Source organism: Acartia tonsa, chromosome 15 (genome assembly GCF_053477335.1).
Source record: "Acartia tonsa isolate MP-2025a chromosome 15, ASM5347733v1, whole genome shotgun sequence".
Taxonomy (NCBI): Eukaryota; Metazoa; Arthropoda; class Copepoda; order Calanoida; family Acartiidae; genus Acartia; species Acartia tonsa.
Genome location: NC_137274.1, coordinates 11,296,717 through 11,317,115, shown reverse-complemented (window position 1 = coordinate 11,317,115; position 20,399 = coordinate 11,296,717). Strand labels below are relative to the sequence as shown.

At 33.7% G+C, this 20,399-nt stretch overlaps 1 protein-coding gene across 5 annotated transcripts in view; it reads right to left on the bottom strand.

Annotated features, from left to right (window-relative positions):
* Window positions 1–17,207, bottom strand: part of LOC145307655 (long-chain fatty acid transport protein 4-like) — a 138,966-nt gene extending 121,759 nt beyond the window's left edge. For all 5 annotated transcript variants that reach the window (XR_013875546.1, XM_080150139.1, XM_080150141.1 and 2 more), the window contains exon 1: window positions 17,186–17,207. The gene's annotated coding sequence lies outside the window, so the exon portion shown is untranslated. The remainder of the gene's footprint in view (window positions 1–17,185) is intronic.
* Between the last annotated feature and the right edge of the window lie 3,192 nt (window positions 17,208–20,399).

The window sequence follows — 20,399 nt, the reverse complement described above, 5'->3', positions numbered from 1 at the left end:
ACTCTATAATTCTTAACTACCTCTATTGTTTAACTTTTTATTTTATTCATTTAAATTCTTAGAAAAATGATTTCTAGGCACTTTGGTTTGAACGAAGAATCTTTATGATCAAGTCTTTAAATGTAAGTATTTAGGGATCTAAAGGGATAAGACAATAGCTGATAAATTGATGTACATCACTAATGATGATACACAAAATTACCCCTTTCATGGATTATAATTAGTTGTTGAAACGTTTGAACACTTAACTAAATGAACCAACCAAACAAAATTCAAAAAAGTCCTCAATGTTTTTAAGCCAACGAATAAGAAAATGTTATTATGAAACTTTGGGGACTAGTGTAATAAACAGCCAAATGCCCCCTTTCTCCCTAATAAGTATTTCTAACTAGCGGCTATGCCCCTAGAAGCCTCTAGGAGCAATCAATGTGTGAGATGCCATCCACCAAAACAGTTAAAAACCTTCAATGGACCTATAAGAAGCTTCATTGTAAAGGAGAACCATATCGATTCAGTGGTTAGCGAGATCCTTCGCAACAGACAAAAAAAAGCTTACTACTTTATATAATAGGACTTTAAAAAGATTTCTACGCAATTTTTGTAAGTCCTTAAACAGAATCCAGAATTTAAGCAATTTTACAACAAGTTTATACAGTTTTATTATTCGCTTTTAAAGTTTTGACACTCTACAAGAGTTGTTGTTCTTTTATTTGATTTTAAAGCTTCGCTTTTATGGATGTTGTCATCCTTGTTTTTTTTCTTTTTAACACTTATTTAGCAAAGGTTACGCGTATACTAAATACAAAATATATTCCAAATATTCCCCTTTATACGTTTTTTCTCGCTCTCTCCCTTTTTTTACTCTCTCTCTCTTTCTTTCTATACATTTCTCTCTCTCCATTGCTCCCCCCCCTCTCTCTCTCACTCTCTCTCTCTTTTCTCTTTTTGTTTCTTCAATTTAGGGAAGCTTCACATGGTATGGGTTTTGGCTATAGATTTAAGTCTTGGGATGGTTTTAAGCTATTTATCTATTATTTTATACGATAACAAAACCTACTAGTGACAGGAGAGAGAGAGTGAAAGTGAGAGAGATAATGAGAGAGAGAGAGAGAGAGAGAGAGAGAGAGAGAGAGAGAGAGAAAGATTAAAGATGAAATGTCTTAGTATAATTTGAATATTAAACACTTTGCTTAATTCAAACTGTCTATTAATAATAAATCCTTATAATAAAGTAACAGGATTTCTGTTTGTCTGTACCGAAGGAATTCGCTAACCGCTGAACCGATATGGCACTCTTTTATAGGGTAGCTTCTCATAGGTCCTGAGATGGTTTTTAGGCTATTTTATATTTCATTAATAAGCCAGGGTATGGATTTATCCTATTTTTCTGCCATTCCACAACCATTCGAATAAAGAGCCCCTAGATGTAAGGGGCGTAGCCACTAATCCTTATAATAAAGTTTTTCTGTTTTTACTGAAGGCTCTCGCTAATCGCTGTACCAATATGGTTCTCTTTTACAGGGTAGTTTCTCATAGGTCCCGGGAAGGTTTATAACTATTTTGAGGGAGGCCTCTAGGAGCGTAATTAAAAACACGAAACATCCCTCTGATTGCATGACTTTTGGAGTAGAAAACAGAAAGACAGATAGACAGACAGACAGACAGAAAGACAGACAGTAAGACAGACAGACATAAAGATAGGCGGTAAGACAGACAGAAAGACAGACAGAAAGAAAGACAGAAAGAGGGACATACAGACAGAAAGAAAGAAAGACAGACAGTAAGACAGACAGAAAGACATACAGATAGACAGAAAGAAAGAGAGACAGACAGAAAGAAAGACAAACAGAGACATTCTCACTAACAGAAAGACAGAAAAACATACTAACTTATAGTAGACAGAAAGACAAACATTCTTACTTGTATAGTAGAATAACAGACAGAAAGACAGACAGACATACTAACTTAAAGAGTAGCATAACAGACAGTTGGACATACAAACATACTAACTTATAATTTAGCATAACATACAAAAAGACAGACAAACATTTTCACTTTTAAAGTAGCATAACAGACAGACAGACATACTAACGTATATAATAACATTGAAGACAGAAGGACATACTGACAGATAGACAAACTTACCTAAAGAGAAGCTTTGCTAACAAAAGAAAAAACTGAACAGTTTTACAAAAAAATAAGACAGACATAATAACTTATGGAGTAGCATAAATGACAGAAGGACATACCGACATTCTTTAGAATAACAGACAGAAAGACAGACAGACATACTTACTTAAAGAGAAACATAAATGACAGATAGACATACCGACAGACAGACAGATAGACATACCGACAGACAGACAAACTTACCTAAAGAGAAGCTTTGCTAACAAAAGAAAAAACCGGACAGTTGTATAAAAAATAAGACAGACATAATAACTAATGGAGTATCATAAATGAAAGAAGGACATACTGACATACAGACAGACATACTTACTTAAAGTAGCATAACAGACAGACAGACATACCGACATACTAACTTAAAGAGAAGCTTTGCTAACAAAAGAAAAAACTGAACAGTTTTACAAAATAATAAGACAGACATAATAATTTATGGAGTAGCATAATAGACAGAAGGACATACCTAAAGAGAAGCTTTGCTACTTAAAGGATAAACTGGACGGTTGTACAAAAAATAAGACAGACATAATAACGTATATAATAACATTGAAAACAGAAGGACATACCGACATACTAACTTTAAGAGAAGCTTTGCTACTTAAAGGAAAAACCGGACGGTTGTACAAAATATAAGACAGGCATAATAACTTATGGAGTAGCATAAATGACAGAAAGACAGACAAAAATTCTTTAGAATAACAGACAGAAAGACAGACAAACATACTATCTTAAAGAGAAGCCTAAATGACAGAAGGACATACCGACAAACTTACCTAAAAAGCAGCTTCATTACTTAAAGGAAAAACTGGACGATGGTAGAAAAGAATGTATCATCTATCCTTTTAGAAAACTTGATAATCCAGTCCTCAGTAAACTTTCCATATAAATTATATACTAATTCAGGCAGGGAGAGGACATTGGAATTTTAAAAGAAAACTTAAGTCCCCAAAGTTTTATAATAACTTTTTCTTATTCGTTAGCATAACAACTTTGGGGACTTTTATAGAACTTGTATTGGTTGATTCATTTAGTTGAGTGTCCAAACGTTGCAACCACTAATTGCATTCTACAGACGGGGTAATTTTGTGTATTATCATCGGGGATGTACATTAATTTATCTGCCATTGTCTTATCCCTTTAGATCCCTGATATAAATTACTTAATTTCAGCTAAATACGCTAGTGGATAAGTGTACAATGGGACTAAATTATCCTTTAAATAAAGTAACAGGATGTTTGTCTGTCTCTCTTTTTGTCTGTCTGTTTGTACAGAGGTATCTCGCTGACAGGGTAGTTTCTCAAAGGTCCTGGGAAGGTTTATATTTATTTCGGGGGAGGGTACCACCACCCTAAAAAAAAACAGTAACAAGCCCTTTTCACTCCACAAGGGGGAGCATAGGCCGCTGACAATTTGTCAGTGTTTCTGTAACAATGTGGCTTTTTATGGATATGGGATAGGGTTGTCAGCCCTAAGCCCTATGATTGCGGTGTAAAGCATCCATTTGCCCATCAGACAACCAACCCTTTGATTGCACGACCTTTGTCTGAGAAGTCCTAACTGTGCATGGTAGTGAGTTGCGCCTGTTTTGGGCCAAGGCATTCCCCCTACTCTAACTATTCATGTCGCGCACCTGACATAGCAGCAGTAGGAACCATTTTTAACATCTTTAGTTATGACGCGGTGTCGGACTGAGATTCGAACCTAACACCTTCCCGACGACGAGCGGATGCGCTACGTGTTGAGCCACGGTCGCGGGTACCACCACCCTACCAGGAGAAATTACAAAAAAAACATAACTAAACCCATCTAGCGGCGAAAAATTATTTGGAAAAAAAACATTAATGTATAATAGTATATTCAATTAGTATACTATATGGTGACTATGCCTAAAGAGGCTTCTGGGGGCAATTGATGTAGAAGGAGGAGGATTCGACCCCCTCCCCCACTTTCCATTTGAAGTTTCTAGGGGCGATTTCTCTTAGAAAGATGGTGGTACTCTTTCCCAAAATAGATATAATCCTTCATAAGACCTATAAGAAGCTACAGTGTAAAGAGAACCATATCAGTGTAGTTGTTTGTGAGATTCTTTTTTACACACAGACATCATGTTACTTACATATATATATATTACTAGCGGATACCCCCCCAGAGGCCTCTTGACAGACAAACAAACACATCGTATTACTTTATTATAGATGTTTAGACTTTAGAAATTATTATGTTTAATTATGTCAGCTAGATGCAAAATTGTGATCTTTTTTTGGGCATAAAGTTGGGAGATAGATAAATAGATAGAGAGAGAGAGAGAAAGAGGGGGGTATAGACAGAGGGAGAGAGAGAAAGAAAATGAGAGAGAGAGAAAGAAAGACAGAGAATGACAAAGACAGAGATAGATAGAAAGAGAGAGAGAGAGAGAGATAGAGAGATAGATAGAGAGAGAGAGAGAGAGAGAGAGAGAGAGAGAGAGAGAGAGAGAGAGAGAGAGAGAGAGAGAGAGAGAGAGAGAGAGAGAGAGAGAGAGAGAGAGAGAGAGAGAGACAGAGAGAGACAGAGACAGAGATATAGAGACAGAGAAAGACAGAGAGATAGAGCAAGAGAGAAGTAGAGAGATAGAGAGCTAGAGGGAGAGAGGTATAGACAAGGGGAGAGAGAGTATGAAAATTAGAGAGAGAAAAGAAAGAGAAAAGGAGAAAGATATTACCTAAAAAATTCTACAATCTATTCGAACACCTAACTGTATACAAAAATATAGACAATAATAAGAAAGAAAACATCCATAAAAGCGAAGCTCTGAAACGGTAGGACAGACGAACATTAACACTTGTAAAGTTTCAAATGGACGTACATATTTTCTGGTAACGATTATAGAGTTGTTATGCTTTCTAAATCACACCTAACTGTTATAGAAATCATTATGCAAAGTTTAAATGGATAGGACAATTCTACCATGTCTAAATTAACGAAAAAAGCTAACTTAGGGATTTTATAAGAAATTGTAAAAATATATATTTGTAGTTGTTATAATTTTGCGTTTGTTTGAAAAGTAATTTCCAAAAAAAATTCTAAAAAAAATCTTCTAAAAATTTTAACAAAAATCTTTGAAATCCAAAATATTTTTAAAGAAAAACAATTCTACATATAGTTTAGTCCATCTGTCTGTAATATATCACTTATCGTTAATTTTGGGATGTTAGAATTGGCCTGTTGATCTCAAACTTTGCATGATTATTCAGTTAACAATTTATAAAGCAAAGCAAATTTATAAACATTAAAAAGTCTGTACATATTAGGGTGGGCCCATTTCACCCTTTTTTTTAGATTTTACTGTTATCATAAGTTGTGGAAGTCATATATATGTATGACTAGCTAGGAACCAACCAATCAAAATGTATAAGAGTAGCCAAATTTTTTGAGTCAACTTACATGACAATGTGGTTATAAAACTACACTGTTAGATACCAGTGTAGTTTACAGTCCAATGCCCGCTTTAGTTTTAAGTCAATTGAAACGCCTTATTGATAGAGAAGATTCGCTAATTAAATAACTTTAGCATCGTTTCAAAAATGTTTATCCTATTATATAAAGTAGTAAGAGTTTTTTGTCTGTCCCGAAGGATCTCGCTAACCTCTGGACCGATATTGTTCTCCTTTACAGTGAAGCTTCTTATAAGTCCTGGGAAGGTTTTAAACTATTTTTGGGTAGGGTGTATTCACCCCCCTTCCCCCCAAAAAATATTTTTCTTACTCCTTTGAAACTCAAATTTAAAATGGGATTAGGTCGACTTTTCCCCCTCCTACCTTAAGTGCCCCTAGAGGCTTCTAGGGGGCGTAGCCGCTAGTATGTAAGTAAAGTAAAAGATAAATGAAATATAAAAAAGTAATAGACTTATGAATATAAGAATGTTCTTTCCTTCGAAATTTTAATTTCAAACGGTAAGAATAGTCTATAGACAGCTTTCCGTGAATAACAAAATTTAAAATTAGTTCCAGCGAGATCTTAACGGAGGAATTGTCTCATGCTGATTTAGCTCTTTTGGTTAGAAGTCAGGTTTGAGATGTCAAGTTTCAAGGTGGGTGATTCAAGACTCACCACTGAAACATTATTTTTTTCAATCTTATTTACTTTGGCATGTAATCCAAGGCTGTCAAACAATGAAAGTTGTCTTATGCTAAATTAGCTCTTTTGGTTAAAGTGTCAGGTTTGAGTCTGAGATGTAAAGTTTCAAGGTGGGTGGTTCAAGACTCACCACTGAAACAATATTTTTATAATCTTATATACTTTGGCATGTAATAGCTTTTTGATATTTTAAGTGACTGTTGGTATAAAGTAAATGTTTAAAATATTTTTTTACTTTTACCAAATATTAATTATTATCTAATGTAAACTTTGGCATGTAAAATAACGCTGTAAAATAATAGTAATTGTCTCATGCTGAATTAGCTCTTTTGGTTAAGGCGTCAGGTTTGAGATGTCAAGTTTGAGATGTCAAGTTTCAAGGTGGGTGGTTCAAGACTCACCACTAAAACAATATTTTTTTTTCAATCTTATATACTTTGGTATGTAAACTAAGGCTGTCAAACAAAAATAATTGTCTCATGCTGATTTAGCTCTTTAGGTTAAGACATCAGGTTTGGGATGTCAAGTTTCAAGGTGGGTGGTTCAAGACTCACCACTAAAACATTATTTTTTTCAATCTTATTTACTTTGGCATGTAAACTAAGGCTGTAAAATAACAGTAATTATCTCATGATAATTTAGCTCTTTTGGTAAAGGCGTCAGGTTAGAGATGTCAAGTTTCAAGGTGGATGGTTTCAGACTCACCACTGAAACATTATTTTTCTTTCAATCTTATATACTTTGGCATGTAAACTAAGGCTGTAAAATAATAATAAATGTCTCATGCTGATTTAGCTCTTTTGGTTAAGGTGTCAGGTTTGAGATGTAAAGTTTCAAAGTGGGTGGTTCAAGACTCACCACTGAAACATTATTTTTCTTTCAATCCTATATATTTTGTCATGTAAACAAAGGCTGTAAAACTATAATAATTGTCTCCTACTGATTTAGCTCTTTTGGTTAAGGCGTCAGGTTTAAGATGTCAAGTTTCAAGGTGAGTGGTTCAAGACTCACCACTGAAACATTATTTTTTGCAATCTTATTTACTTCAGCATGTAAACTAAGGCTGTAAAACAATAGTAATTATCTCATGATAATTTAGCTCTTTTGGTAAAGGCGTCAGGTTTGAGATGTCAAGTTTCAAGGTGGATGGTACCAGACTCACCACTGAAACATTATTTTTCTTTCAAGCTTATATACTTTGGCATGTTAACTAAGGCTGTAAAACAATAATAATTGTCTCATGCTGATTTAGCTCTTTTGGTTAAGACGTCAGGTTTGGGATGTCAAGTTTCAAGGTGGGTGGTTCAAGACTCACCACTGAAACATTATTTTTTTCAATCTTATTTACTTTGGCATGTAAACTAAGGCTGTAAAATAATAATAAATGTCTCATGCTGAAATAGCTCTTTTGGTTAAGGCGTCAGGTTTGAGATGTCAAGTTTCAAGGTGGGTGGTGCAAGACTCACCACTAAAACAATATTTTTCTTTCAATCTTATATACTTTGGCATGTAAACTATGGCTGTAAAACAATAATAATTGTCTCATGCTGATTTAGCTCTTTTGTATAAGACATCAGGTTTGGGATGTCAAGTTTCAAGGTGGGTGGTTCAAGACTCACCACTGAAACATTATTTTTTCAATCTTATTTACTTTGGCATGTAAACTAAGGCTGTAAAATAATAATAATTGTCTCATGCTGAAATAGCTCTTTTGGTTAAGGCGTCAGGTTTGAGATGTCAAGTTTCAAGGTGGGTGGTTCAAGACTCACCACTAAAACATTATTTTTTTCAATCTTATTTACTTTGGCATGTAAACTAAGGCTGTAAAATAATAATAATTGTCTCATGCTGAAATAGCTCTTTTGGTTAAGGCGTCAGGTTTGAGATGTCAAGTTTCAAGGTGGGTGGTTCAAGACTCACCACTAAAACATTATTTTTTTCAATCTTATTTTCTTTGGCATGTAAACTAAGGCTGTAAAATAATAATAATTGTCTCATGCTGAAATAGCTCTTTTGGTTAAGGCGTCAGGTTTGAGATGTCAAGTTTCAAGGTGGGTGGTTCAAGACTCACCACTAAAACAATATTTTTTTCAAATTATATACTTTGGTATGTAAACTAAGGCTGTCAAACAGTGAAAGTTGTCTTTTGCTAAATTAGCTCTTTTGGTTAAAGCGTCAGGTTTGAGAGGTAAAGTTTCAAGGTGGGTGGTTCAAGACACACCACTGAAACAATATTTTTATAATCTTATATACTTTGGCATGTAATAGCTTTTTGATATTTTAAGTGACTGTTGGTATAAGGTAAATGTTAAAAAATATTTTTTTACTTTTACCAAATATTAATTATTATCTCAGAGAGTGAAAATGATATTTAGTGTTAAGGGTAGATATGAACTGACAACCATCTGACCTGAACTGGAACCTCATCTCTCCCCTTGAGCTACAATGACAGACATGAAAGAGAGTAAAATTTAAATTATAATATAAGAATTATGTTTTTGTCTATCTTGTCTTTTTTCACCACTAATAATTGGTCTTTGTCATAGCTCATTTATAGAATGTTGGTAACCTTATCCGTATGATGCGGGTTCGAGGCTCTCCGAGAGGGGCAGGGTTTTTGTAGTTGTTAAAAATTGGAAGAATTTATAAAACAAAAGTTGTCACAAATATAGGTATTAAATAAGCCCCATTCAAGTTTCAAAAGTGACTTGGCTCTTATGGCTGCCGGCGCGCGGGGGGTATAAATAGTACCCATCCCCTAATAAAACCAAAAATTTAAATTCCTTCAAACACAGGCATGATGCATATCAAAATGACCGCATTAAAATGCTGATTACTAATCTGAAAACCGTTTTGAAAAATATTGCTCCTAGTTCGAATAAGATCTCATTAAGTACCTAAAAACAGCTGATTTAGTCAAAATTGTTCATTTTAGTACGTTATTTGAAAATCATTTCAGACTGAATCAATATTTTTTAAAACGATTTTCAGATCTGTAATCAGCATTTCAATGCGGTCATTTTGATATGCAACATGCCTGTGTTTGAAGGAATTTCAATTTTTGGTTTTATAAGGGGGCGGGCACATTTTGTTGGGCCCGTTGTTTTTGGATTAAAAAACCTCTTTCAAGTTTTACAGGGTTTTATATTGGCCCAGTAACCCTTGCAAATGTCTACTAATGTGAAATTCCAAAATCGACCCACCCTAGTACATATGTACAATTTTTGGCTTTTTTTGGACAAAATATCTTATATCCTTATGATATAGTAACAGGATGTGTATTTGTCTGTCTGTCTGTCTTTGTGTCTGTTTGTATGTACTGAAGGATCTCTTTTAACAAGGTAGCTTCTCTTAGGTCCCAGGAAGGTTTATAACTATTTAGGGGGAGGGTTCCTTCTAGAGGATTAAATTTTAATCCATAGAGAGTATTCGATAATACTATAAAATGAACATTCTTTATTTAGTAATGCATATTACTCCATAGAACACTAAGTAATACTCAATACAGTATTGGAATCTTCCTTATATCGTAATGAGGTTTTTTTGCTAGAACGTATGGGATGATGCTATACAGTAATGAAATGAATATATAGTATTATATGATGCTAAATTTATTTTTTATTTTTAACAGTGTACATGGAGAATTGAACGCAACATAGAAATGTTACATATTATTTAAAAAAAAACATTTAAAAGGTCACTAGAGGCTTCTAGGGCCGTAGCCGCTAGTATAATAATAAACATTTAATTAGATTTCTAGGATCTTCAGGATTAATGTTATAAGTAAAGAAGTTATAATCGTGTCTTAAAATACGGACGGTCGGACGGACAGACAGACAAATAGCCAAATAAACAAATAGACAGACAAACAGACAGAGTTTATGACAATTCTAACGGTATGCATATCATTTTTCTACTATTTACACAAGCCGCGCAATTTTAATTTTATAACCCCCTTTATATTGGTCATGGTCCAATAATCTTTAAAAATTAGTCACTTTGAAAAAACCGGTTTTTAGGGCATAATTTGTTGAAAAGCATGAAATGTTTTTTTTTGATACAAAATGTCCTACATCAATAAAAAAAAATATTGATTACTAACTTCTGTCCTATGAAAAATAAACACACTGTATAATGTTAAATTTTGTTATTCTCTATTATGGATATAATATTCTTTTTTTCTGTTTGTAGAGGAAGTTCTATTATTCCAGGGAGAGAGGGGACATTGGGTTGTTTATTACACTAGTCCCCAAAGTTTTACAATAACGTTTTCTAATTCGTTGGCATAACAACTTTGGTTAGATGGTTCATTAAGTTGAGTGTCCAAACATTTAAAAAACAATTGTAATCTACAGAAGAGGAAATTTTATGTATCATCATTGAGAATGTACACCATTGTCCTATCCCCTTAGATCAATGACAATTTTTTGGATATGCGATTAGTTTTAACCACCAATTGTAATCTACGTAAAAGGTAATTTTGTGTATCAGCATTGGGGATGTACATCGATTAAGCAGACATTGTCTTATCCCTTTAGATCCCTGCAATTTTTGGGACGAGGAATTAGTTTCAATCACTAATTGTATTCTACAAAAGAAGTAGGTTATTTTGTGTATCATCATTGGTGATGTATATTAATTTATTGTCCATTGCCTTCTCCCTTTAGATTCCTGTATTATTTGGACCATTGATTGGTTTCAACGACTAATTATATTCTACAGAAGAAGAAATCATCATTGGGGATGTACATCAGTTTATTAGCTATTGTCTTATCCCTTTAGGTCCCTGCAATCTTTTAGACGAGTGATTAATTTTAATTATCAATTGTAATTTTGTGTATCATCATTGGGAATGTACAATGTACATCAATTTATCGGCCATTGTCTTATCTCTTAGATCAATGTATCTTTTAAGACGAGAAATTGGTTTTAACCACTAATTGTAATCTACAGAAGGATAAATTTTGTGTATCATTATTGGGGATGTACATCAATTTATTAGCCATTGTCTTATCCCTTAAGATTCTTTATTTTTTGGACCATATTGATTGGTTCCATCGACTAATTATATTCTACAGAATAGGAAATCATCATTGGGGATGTACATTAATTTATTTTGGCTATTGTCTTATCCCTTTAGATCCCTGTATTATTTAGACGAGGAATTGGTTTTAACCACTAATTGTAATCTACAGAAGGATAAATTTTGTGTATCATTATTGGGGATGTACATCAATTTATTTGCCATTGTCTTATCCCTTTAGATTCTTTATTTTTTTTGACCATTTTGATTGGTTTTAACGACTAATTATATTCTACAGAAGAGGAAATCATCATTGGGGATGTACATTAATTTATTGGTGCATTGTCTTATCCCTTTAGATCCTTAGATTATTTAAGACGAGAAATTAGTTTTAACCATCAAATGTAATCTACAAAGGGGGAAATTTTGTGTATTCTCATTGGGGGATGTACATCAATTTATCAGCCATTGTCTTATCTTATCCCTTAGATACTTGCATTTTTTAAACGAAGGGGTAGGTTATTTTGTGTATCATCATCGGGCATGTATATCAGATTATTGGCCATTGTCTTATCCCTTTAAATTCTTTATTTTTTTGGACCATTGCATTGCATTATATATTCTACAGAAGAGGAAATCATCATTGGGGATGTACATCAATTTATTTTGGCTATTGTCTCATACCTTTAGATCCCTTTATTATTTAGGAATTGGTTTTAACCATCAAATGTAATCTACAAAGGGGGAAATTTTGTGTATTCTCATTGGGGATGTACATCAATTTATTGGCCATTGTCTTATCCCTTTAGATCCCTGTAATAGGAATTGGTTTTAACCATTAATTACAGAAGGGAAAATTTTGTGTTTAATCATTGGGAATGTACAATGTACATCAATTTATCGGCCATTGTCTTATCCCTTTAGATTCCTGTATTATTTGGACCATTGATTGGTTTCAACGACTAATTATATTCTACAGAATAGGAAATCATCATTGGGGATGTACATCAATTTAATAACTATTGTTTCATCCCTTTAGATCCCTGCATTTTTTAGACGAAGGGGTAGGTTATTTTGTGTATCATCATTGGGGATGTACATAAATTTATTAGCCATTGTCTTATCCCTTTAGATTCTTTATTTTTTTGGACCATTTTGATTGGTTTCAACGACTAATTATATTCTACAGAAGAGGAAATCATCATTGGGGATATACATCAATTTATTTTGGCTATTGTCTTATCCCTTTAGATCCCTGTATTATTTAGGAATTGGTTTTAATCATCAAATGTAATCTACAAAGGGGGAAATTTAGTGCAATACCATTGGGAATATCTACAATTTATTAGCCATTGTCTTATCCCTTTAGATTCTTTATCTTTTTGGACCATTGATTGGTTTCTCCGACTTATTATATTCTACAGAAGAGGAAATCATCATTGGGGATGTACATCAATTTATTGGCTATTGTCTTATCCCTTTAGATCCCTGAATTTTTTAGACGAAGGGGTAGGTTATTTTGTGTATCATCATTGGGGATGTACATCAATTTATTAGCCATTGTCTTATCCCTTTAGATCCCTGTATTATTTGGACTTTTGCCAAGGTACCATGTGAATTATTGCTAGTAGTGTGATATCACTACCAACCAAGGTACCCAAAGTTTTATAAACTGGTACCCAAAGTTTTATAAACTGGTACCCAAAGTTTTATAAACTGGTACCCAAAGTTTTATAAACTGGTACCCAAATATTTATAAACTGGCACCCAAAGTTTTATAAACTGGTACCCAAATATTTATAAACTGGTACCCAAAGTTTTATAAACTGGTACCCAAAGTTTTATAAACTGGTACCCAAAGTTTTATAAACTGGTACCCAAATATTTATAAACTGGCACCCAAAGTTTTATAAACTGGTACCCAAAGTTTTATAAACTGGTACCCAAAGTTTTATAAACTGGTACCCAAAGTTTTATAAACTGGTACCCAAATATTTATAAACTGGTACCCAAAGTTTTATAAACTGGTACCCAAAGTTTTATAAACTGGTACCCAAATATTTATAAACTGGCACCCAAAGTTTTATAAACTGGTCCCAAAAGTTTTATAAACTAGTACCCAAATATTTATAAACTGGTCCCAAAGTTGTATAAACTGGTACCCAAAGTATTATAAACTGGTCCCCAAAGTTTTATAAACTGGTACCCAAAGTTTTAAAAACTGGTACCCAAAGTTTTATAAACTAGTACCCAAATATTTATAAACTGGCACCCAAATATTTATAAACTGGCACCCAAAGATTCATAAACTTGTACCCCAAAGTTTTATAAACTGGTACCCGAAGTTTTATAAATTGGTACCCAAATATTTATAAACTGCTATAGGTAATATTTCTAAGGAGATAAGACAATGGCCGATAAATTGATGTACATCCCCAATGATAAATCACAAAACTACCATGTTTGTAGATTAAAATTAGTGGTTGAAACGTTTAAACACTCAACCTAATGAGTTAAACAATTGAATTTCAATAAAAGTCTCTAAAGTTCTTAAGCCAACGAATTAGAAAACTCTATTATAAGACTTTGGGGACTAGTGTAATAAACAGACCAAACTATCTATGATACAAAGTAGTACGATGTCTGTCTGTCTTTTTAAAACTAAAATTAAAAAGAGAGGGGTTCGACTGCCCCCCCCCCCCAAAAAAAAAATATATATTTCACTTCCCCTCCCCTACTTTTTTTAAAAATTTTTCTTTTTAAATTTAAATAACACAAAAATAGGTTGATCAAATTCAAACATCTTGGGGCAAAGCCCCTATAGGCTAGGGGCGAAGCTGCTAGTGTGTATATATACCAAGAAGGGAGGAAACATTGGACTGTTAATTACACTGGTACCTTATTCGTTAGAATAAAAACTTTGGGTACTTTCAATATGTGATTGGTTGGTTTCAAACAAGTAGTTTAACTCTTTAACTAGTAATTTTTATCAGCAGAAGGAGTAATTTTGTTTACCATAATTGGGGAATTGATGGCGCTTATTATAACTCCTCCCAAAAATGGTGAGCTATCAATTGCGTATTATTTTCATAACCGCAGAAATCTTTACTTTACAAATTTTAAGGGAATTAAGGGATAAGACAATTGACAACAAATACAATTATTCCATCAATAAATAATTGGTTGAAACGTTTGAACACTACTAGCTTTCAACTAAAAAATCACGGCGATTTTCCAAATGAAAGGTGGGGGGGGGATGGTGTAAAAAAGGATGAAGGGGACAATGGGTTGTTTATTACACTAGTCCCCAAAGTTTTATTAGTTTGCTTAACAATTCTGGGGACTAATGATAAATTGGTTTATTAAGTTGAGTGTTCAAACGTTTCAACCACAAAATGTAATCTTCAGAAGGAGTAATTTTATGTATCACCATTGGGGATGTTGTACATAAATTTATCAGCCATTGTCTTATCCCTTTAGATCCCTGGATGTAAAACTTTGAGAGAGTGTAATAGTTATTTTTCGCATCGTATTATAAACATTTTTCCGCAGATAAAAAATGTACAATTATAAGATTAAAATCAGTTCTTTTAGCCCCGAGATGCCGGAGGCACGGGCTAAAAAAATGGTTTTAATCTCATGATTGTACATTTTTATATTCGTAGAAAACTGGATATAAAACGATGCTAGACATATTTTTTCAGTATGGCCGAGAATCTAATCTACTCTGGGCTTGTTGATTGTTCCATAATTAAAATCTTTTTTTTTTTTAAATCCGCCAAGTTATATTTTAAAAATCCCCCAATTAACTTTGAGAGAGAGGGATTGAGAGAGACAGAGACAGAGAGAGAGAGAGAGAGAGAGAGAGAGAGAGAGAGAGAGAGAGAGAGATAGAGAGAGAGACAGAGAGAGAGAGAGACAGAGAGAGGGAGACAGAGAAAGACAGAGAGAAAGAAAGGAAGTAAAAAAGTAAAAAAGAGATGCTTATAAAGGTGTACCTTGTTGTTCAAGGAATCAGTGTGTTTTAGACACCTTTTATCCGTACGCCAATTTATTATAAAATAAAAACGAGAGAGAGACTGAGAGAGAGAGAGAGAGAGAGAGAGAGAGAGAGAGAGAGAGAGAGAGGCAGAGAGAGAGAGAGACAGAGAGAGAGAGAGACAGAGAGAGAGAGAGAGAGAGACAGAGAGAGAGAGAGAGAGAAAGAGAAAGAGAGTGATAGAGAAAGGGGACAATGGGCTGTTTATTTTACTGCCCCCCAAAGTTTTATAATAACGTTTTCTTACTCGTTGGCTTGACAACTTTGGGGATTATAGTGAATTTTGATTGGTTGATTTATTAATTTTAGTGTTCAAACGTTGCAAATGTTAAGTTTAATCTATAGAAGGGGAAATTTAGTGTATCATCATTGGGGATGTACATCAATTTATTGGCCTCTGTCTTATCCCTTTAGATCTCTGATATTTACCCAGATTTTCTAATAAATTTATACTCAAAGCTGGCTAAAATAATGAAACCTTCCATCCCCTCACCTCTTACTGGATGAACAAACTGGCCAATAAACACGGTCCATATTAGCAACATAAATAGACTAATAATTCTCCCCTGTCAATATATTCATTTTTGTAGTATTAATAAGAAAGTTCAAACAAAACTATTTTTATAAAAAATTATACAATATCGATTCTTAAAATATTAGTCTTTAAGTTTAAATTCACATGCTTGATGTTTAGTTTAGATTAGGTTGGGTTAAGTATAACATAGCCAAGCGGGGTTAGAGCTCCCCGCAGGGGGCTAAACATTGATTAACACAGATAATTATGTTCAAACGTAGCTTAGGGGTAATTTTGTTTAGCATCATTGGGGATGTACAATCAATTTATCGTCAACTGTATTATCCCTTAAAATCTCGCTTAATCGCTAAACCGATATGATTCTCCTTTACAGTGTAGCTTCTCATTAGTCCTGGGAAGGTTAATAACTATTTTGGGGGGAGAGTATCACTACCCTCCCAAGAAAAATAGCCCCAAGAAAAGAAACGCCCCCCCCCCCCCTAAAAAAAAGAGGCCTCTAGGGGTGTAGCCACTAGTGTTATTTAAATAGTCAGTAAATAAAAATGAAATAAATAGGAAAAAATCACGAAACCTTGAAATCTTAGTGTCATATTGACAGATGGACGTATGGATATGCCTTGATTATAGAGTTGACGCACTTCTAAAAAGAATGTATAATATATATATATAGCATCGTATTATAGACAGCTTTCCGCGGATTTCAAAATTTTGAATTTAGAAAAAAAATAAGAATAAAATTACTTTTGTAAGCACCGTGGGATCGAAGGCCCTGTCTAACAAAACTGGTTTAAATTTTTAGTTTAATATAATAAATTGTCTGTAATACGATGCTATACATATTTTTCAGTATGACCGAAAACCGGTTGTAATACAGCGGATATAAATCGGTTTCGATGACATACTGGAAATATATTTCTCCTTGTATGTGTTTTTATTATCGTATCGTATTATAGACAACTTTCCGCGGATATTATGCGGATAGCATGCTTATAACCGGTTCTAATCCAGCGGATATAAATCGGTTTAAAAGCCATTCTGGAAATATATACTTACATCCAATAGTATAATGTGAGAGTCTTCTTATTCTGATCAATAAAAAAAACATATATTTCAGAGAGAGAGGGGACAATGGGCTGTTTATTACACTAGTCCCCAAAGTTTTATAATAATGATTTCTTATTGGCTTAACAACTTTGGGACTTCTTCTGTAGTCTAAAATTAGTTGTTGAAACATTTGAACACTCAACTAAATTGATGTACATCCCCAATAATCATTGTATCTTTATCTTTTAGTGAAGTGAATCAAGCAAATATAGCTTGGTCAGTTGGTCAGTTTAGACAGTCTAAACATCCCCAATAATGATACACAAATTACCACATTTGTAGAATAAAGTTAATGGTTGAAATGTTTGAACTCTCAACTAAAATTCACAAAAGTCTTGTCCAAGGAATGTCCAAGCATTATAAGTACTAATTTCAAGGTTCATGATGGGGTAATTTTGTGTATTATCATTTGGGCATATGCATCAGTTTATCTGTCATTGTCTTATCTCTGTGGTTCCCCGAGTTTTAAGTGAAATATATTATTCCTAGAATTGTTATCTCTTGTAATTTTATGCCAGGAGTATTTTGATCATTTGGGTTTCTCTAAATGTTGCCAAGTCTGTTTTAGTTGAAATTATATTACAGTGATCAAGTTCTGGATAATTACTGTTCAATTATTATAATAGTAAATAGCTGTAATGTAAGACGCAAAATTCGGGAAACAGCAGGTGGGTAAGATCCCCCTGTTAAAGCGAAATATATTATTCCTACAATCGTGAGCTCTTGTAATGTTATGCCAGGAGTATTTTGATCATTTGGGTTTCTCTAAATGTTGCTAGGTTTGTTTTAGTAAATAGTTGAAATGTAAGACGCAAAATTCGGGAAACAGCAGGTGGGCAATATCCCCCTCTCTTCAATAGTTTTAAGCGAAATATATTATTCCTAGAATCGTGATCTCTTGTTATTTTTCTGCATCTCTCCTCACGGCTAGCAGCTTTATAACTCTTGACAGCTTTCTCTGAGTAGACAATAAATCTTTAGATGTGCAGTTAATTTATTTTCCCGTATTGCTTCCAAACCGACTACATCTGGTTGTCAGCCATAATGAAAAATTATGTCTAGCATTGTATTATATCCAGTTTTCTACCAATTCTACCAATTTGTTGTAAAACTTCTTAAACACTGAATACTAATATTTTCGGGAAATGATTATAGAGATGCTTTGCCTATGATATTGTACCTTATTGTAATAGGAATCAGTACTCCAAAAATCAGATTAATTGGATGATTATGTCACATAAAATTTAAGGTTAAAAGAGTTAAAAATCAAAATGTTTAATATGGATGTACCGACATTCTGATAACAATTATACATATGTTACGCTTTCTAAATCGTACCCAACTACTACAGGAATCATCGTGCAAAGTTTGAAATCAATAGGACAATCACAAAATGCCTAAATTTACTTTATAAGCTAACTGTTACAGGCGAATGGACCGAGCCTAATTATAGAAAAGCTTCTCTTTTTAAAATTAATTCATCTAATGATTAAACCTTTGTTATAGGTATCCATGACTGAGAGGGGGTAATCGTCTTCATAAATTCTATCATTATAATTAGTGGAATCTTTGTCAGGAATCTAAAAGGGATAAGACAATGGCCGATAAATTGATGTACATCCCCAATTATGATACACAAATTTCCCCTCTTGTAGATTAGAATTAGTGGTTGTAACGTTTAAACACTCAACTATGCAAACTAACCAATCAAAATTAACGTCACAGTTGTTAACCCAACGAATAAGAAAGCATTATTATAAAACTTTGGAGACTGGTGTAATAAACAGCCCAGTATCCCCTCTCTCTCTGAATCTTTATAGCTAAAAACCCTTTGAGTGAACTTGGGCTAATTATTGCACTAGTCCCCAAAGTTTTATAATACAGTTTTCTTACTCGTTGGCTAAACAACTTTGGGAACAATTCTTTAATTTTTATTGGTTGTTTTATTAAGTCAACCATTAATTGTAATCTACAGAAGGGTTAATTTTGTGTGCACACATACACATTTTCTAATTTAATTCTTCTGCTGACCTAAAAAGTTACTTTAGGGGCCTAGAAATACATGTACAAAATTGTATCTCTCTATCTCTATCTTTATTAAGAATTGAGGCTATTTTTCTTAAGTAAATGACCTGAGGCTATTTTGTCTTAGAGGCTAATTTGTCCTAAGCTTTTTTGTCTAAAGGCTATTTAATTATAACCCATTGCGTTACGGATGGACTGACAGACTGATGTACAGACTAAGTGAATTATAGAGTAGCTTTGCAACAAAAAAAACGTTAAAATTCAAAGAGAGATAGAGATAGAGATAGAGAGAGAGAGAGAGAGAGAGAGAGAGAGAGAGAGAGAGAGAGAGAGAGAGAGAGAGAGAGAGAGAGAGAGAGAGAGAGAGAGAGAGAGAGAGAGAGAGAGAGAGAGAGAGAGAGAGAAAGAGAGAGAGAAAGAGAGAGTAGGAGAGAGAGAGAGAGAGGGGGGGGAAACTATGGGCAGTTTTTAAATAATGCTTTCTTATTCGTTGGCTATACAACTTTGGGGACTTTAGTAAATTTTGATTGTTTGGTTTATTAAGTTGAGTGTTCAAACGTTCCCACCACTAATTTTAAGCTATATATGGGCTAATTTTGTGTATCATCATTGCGGATGTGCACTAATTTATTAGCAATTGTCTTATCCCTTTAGATCCCTGGTTAAGATTCCACATATTAAACCTTTGAGATTTTTCTGTGGATTTTGTTTTTGTATGTTTATCTTCTTCCAAATACCTAAAAAACATAAAAAAAACAAAATAAATTGAAATTTAGAAGGGGTGAGTTTTTGTTTGTTTGTTTATTACTATATGTAAGGTTAGGTTAGGTAGCCCCGTATGGTTAGAGCTCCACAGTTATTGGCCTCACAGGATTAGTGAGTAAGAAAAACAGCATCTTTATTAAAAAAAAACACTATTGAAATTTATTTAGCTAGGCAAATTCCTACAAATTCCATAAAGTTTGTTTTTAGAGGAGGAATGGGGAGGATTGAAAAGTAGCCTAAAACCCCCTAAAGATCATTTAGTTAACTTACTTAAGCTTTCTGCCATTAATTCCATTCCCATGACCAGATGACTTTTGATGATTATCTGATGACCAATCATTTTCATGATTATTTGTTGATTGGCCATACTGGTTTTCATTTGATGACCCGTCATTTTGATGATTATTAGGTGACCAATGATTCTCATGATTAGGCGATGACCAGTCATTCTGATGATCATTCATCGATGGATCATTTGATGATAACTTATTTTGATGACCATTTGATGACCATTGTGATGAGGGTTGATTTTGTTGATTATTTGATTTCCTGTCATTATGACAATTTTGCTTTTTTGTGGCAAGATGTTTTGATGACTGATCAAATTG